The following is a 4,008-nucleotide window of genomic DNA, read 5'->3' on the forward strand; positions in this document are numbered from 1 at the left end:
TGAATGAAATGGAGCTGTATGTAATGAGGTGGATAGACCTAGAGTCTGTCATACAGAGTGACGTAAACCAGAAAGAGAAAAACAAATACTGTATGCTAACTCATATATACGGAATCTAAAAAAAAAAAATTGTACTGATGAACCCAGTGACAAGACAAGAATAAGAATGCAGATTCAGGGAGACGGGAGGGGCAGGCAGACAGTGGCTCCTCACAGGGAGGATGGGGCTGGGGGGTGGGGCGGGGGTCTGGTGCTGGGTATTAAGAAGGGAGAGGCTGGTGGAATAAAAAGAGTAGAGGTGGAGATGGGAGCAAGCGAGGCAAGGTGATGGCCCACCAGGCAGGAGCACTGGCTGAGATGCCTGTGGTAGCCGGGCCTGACGAGGAGACCGTGTGCACCTCAGCCTCAGGGGGCCTGCCCGCCCGGGTCCCCGCTCCGGACCCTGAACCCGAGGAGACGCTGAGTCTGGGCCAGCTGCCTGTGGAGCTGCTCGAGATGGTGCTGGTCCGCGTGCCCCCCCCACATGCTGCTCGGGCACTGCCGCCAGGTGTGCCGGCGCTGGCGCGACCTGGTGGACTGCCAGGCCCTGTGGCTGAGCATCCTGACCCGAGACCACGCCTCCCTGTCCCCCATCCTCAGCACCTGCCTGCCCCCCGCCGACGGCGACCCCAGGCCCTGCGTCCTGGGCCGCTTCTGCCAGCGCAGACCCACAGGACGGAACCTCTACCAGAACCCCACGGGCCTAGAAGGCTTCCGGAACTGGACAATGCAGGGAGGTGGAGCCGGCTGGGGAGAGGAGGAAAACTTGGAGGTCAGGCTTGGGGCCAATTCCCAGGCCTCCTTCCTGTCTGCCTACATGTGGTGTCACAAAAAGAAAGTTTTGGACCTGGAGAAGGAGGCTCTGTGGCCAGAACTCCTGGATAGTGGAAAGCTTGAGATTTGTGTCTCTGCCTGGTGGATAGACCAACAAGGCACGGCCTGTGTATATGAGCTAACTGTCCAGCTTCTAGATGCCAACCACACTGTACTGCATAACTTCTCTCCTACACCTATGTCCATCCGGCAAGGTAGAAACAGTGTCCCCTTTGAGGTCAACCACGTGTTCTTCAACTTCAAGATGGGCGTCCGCTTTGTGTCTGTTGAACACTGGATTTGGGACTTGGGGTTCTGGCCTGAACAATATGGAATCTATCTGCCCAATGCCAGTGTGATTCCACTGGTCCGTCTGTTCTAGTGAAGGACTATCCTCGTAAAGCAGCCTGACAGGTGCCTTCCAGGAACTGGGACCATGGGCAGGGCCATCTCAGTAATCAAGGGCTTGTAACTCCCCTGGCATCCTGGGATCTCCTGGGTCCAGTCTGAGGGTCCTACTGGGCCCTGTCTTCAGGTTCTGGAAGCTACTAGAAGAATGTTCTTCCACCAGATTTACAGCTCCTGCTGCTCTAAGGCAGCTGCCAATCTAGTAAGTAGAGGCTCAGGCATGAGCAGGGGAAATGCTGAATCAGGAGAGGGCTTCTCCCCCTCCCCCCACGCCAGGACCCCCTGGTTCAGCCCCAGTGCCCTCTGCCCTTGTCTCCTCCTGGTTCTGCACCAGAGGCTTTATTAGTCCTATGGTGCAGGAAGCCCTCTCATGTCTGAAGTAAAAGCTCATAGCTATGGAATTCTTTTCAAACATGGAGAGAATAAATGAGTGATATATCTGCCAATCATAGGTAATAAACATATTATTTTGGCAAAAAAAAAAAAGAATGCAGATTCAGGGAATGGACTGGAGGACACGTGGTTGAGGGGGCGGGGGGCAAAGGGGGAAGCTGGGACGAAGTGGGAGAGTAGCATAGACATATATATACTACCAAGTGTAAAATAGATAGCCAGTGGGAAGTTGATGTATAACAAAGGGAGATCAACTCGCTGATGCATGATGCCTTAGAGGGCCAGGACGGGGAGGGTGGGGGGGGAGTCGAGGGAGGGAGGGAATATGGGATATGTGTAGAAATACAGCTGATTGGCTTTGGTGTACCTCAAAAACTGGTACAAGAGTGTAAAGCAATTATATTCCAATAAGGAGCCTAAAAAAAAATGCATGATGACAAATAGTTTCTGTGAATTCAGTTCTACTTTAAATGACTGACATTCTGTCAGTTGCTACAACATCTACATACATTTGAAAATAGGGGCTTGCCTATGCATGAGACACTCTGCTTATTCTGCTTATAATCAAAGTTTGCAGTAGTATATAAATTCATAGATTCCTTACAATAATTCCATGACCTTCCAGAGGGAATGGGAAACACTTATATAGATTGGTAACAAGATAAACTGAAAATATCCTCTTTGCCTTCTATTAGAAGCACACTAGAGTCAAGATAATTTAATCAGAATTGGTGTATCAGAAATGGCATAAGTTCTGATAGCAGCAGAATACCAGGAGAATGAAATTTGGCAGCTAATGTGGTAACTAGTCATTTTAATTGCTCTGTGGCTCTCTTTCCATCTGGTGAATCAATGGCACTGCTTGCTTCTGAGGATAGGGAAAGGAGAAAGTCAGACCTAGCCTTGGACTAAGAGCTAATCCGAAGTGCTGAATAGATCTTTTTTTTAAACTTACAGAAGGCACCCTCATCTTAAATGAAGAAGCTTTTGATTTATAAGAACAAGTTTAAAGGCAAAGAAGTTAAATTTTGAAATGGCTTGGAAAATCAGGCCAGAGCTTGGAGGACTAAAGCATGGAGTTCATAAAAAATTAAATACAACATAGGAAGGGATGAAGGTTACATATGAGGAGTTTATAGGACAGAAAGGTCAAGAAAAAAACCACCACCATCTTTTCCAGGATACAGGAAGGGTCCTAAAAAGAAAGAGAAAGGAATTGTATTTGTCTGCATGGGCTACCATAACAAAATACCACAAACCTGACAACTTAAACCAATAGACATTTATTTTCTCACAGTTCTGGAGGCTAGAAGTGTAAAAGCAAGATGCCAACATGGTTGGTTTCTGGTGAGGACTCTTCCTGGCTTGCAGAGAACTATCTTCTCAATGCGTCCCCATATGACCTCTTTTCTGTTTACACACACACACACACCCCACTGGTGTCTCTTTGTCTTCTTATAAGGACACCAGTCTTATTAGATTAGCGCTCATTTAAACTTGATAAGTTTTTAAAGGCCCTATATTCAAATATAGTCATATTAGGGTTAGAACTTCAACATATGGATTTTTTGCGGGGATAGTTCAGACCATAACAAGTAGAGAAGAGAGAAAAGAATTAAGTGTAGGTGGAGTAACCCCACCTACCTCCTCCAAGAGAAAACCTGGAATGAGGTGTTGAGGGCATCAGATTGTGATTCAGGGTGAGCAAACAGTCAGTCATGTCTATGTGATGGAACCCGATGAAATCTCTGGACACAGAGATTCAGGTGAGCTTCCCTGGTTGGCAATACTCCATGCACATTGTCATACTTCAGTGCTGGGAAAGTAACGCATTGTGACTGCATAGGGAGAGAACTATGGAAACTCCAAAATTGGTACTCACTCATTCTCCCTTGCCTGTTTTTAATTTGTATCCTTTCCTTGTAATAAACCATAACTACAACTGCTTACAGTGAGGTGTGTGAGCTTCCCTAGTGAATTATCAATTTTGAGGGTGGCTTTGGGGAATCTTTGAACTTTCAGTTGGAGTTAGATGAGACGGTGACTTGTGGGGGCTCTTCTGCTCCCTTTACCTCTTCATTTGTCTAACTGATGTAGAGGACACAAGAAGAAAGGTACAGATTTGTAGCAGAGGGAGAATTTATTGGATGACACACACTTTCAAAATTTTAAGCCTTACAGAGTTTTCTCTTGTGCTTATGAGAGTGTGTTAACTAGAATTTCAATATTTGTCCCTTTGCCATTATAAAACTTCTGAAATCTCCCTGGTCCTTCACTAAGTGCGCGCGCACACACACACACACACACACACACACACACACACACACACACACACTTTTGTCTGTTTACATAGCT

General features: G+C 46.9%; 1 pseudogene; it reads left to right on the forward strand.

The window, feature by feature from the left end:
- The first annotated feature begins 327 nt into the window (after positions 1 to 327).
- Positions 328 to 1,326, forward strand: LOC130857615 (F-box only protein 27-like; annotated as a pseudogene).
- The last annotated feature ends 2,682 nt before the right edge of the window (positions 1,327 to 4,008 follow it).

Source organism: Hippopotamus amphibius, chromosome 7, assembly GCF_030028045.1.
Source record: "Hippopotamus amphibius kiboko isolate mHipAmp2 chromosome 7, mHipAmp2.hap2, whole genome shotgun sequence".
In the NCBI taxonomy this organism is placed as follows: domain Eukaryota; kingdom Metazoa; phylum Chordata; class Mammalia; order Artiodactyla; family Hippopotamidae; genus Hippopotamus; species Hippopotamus amphibius.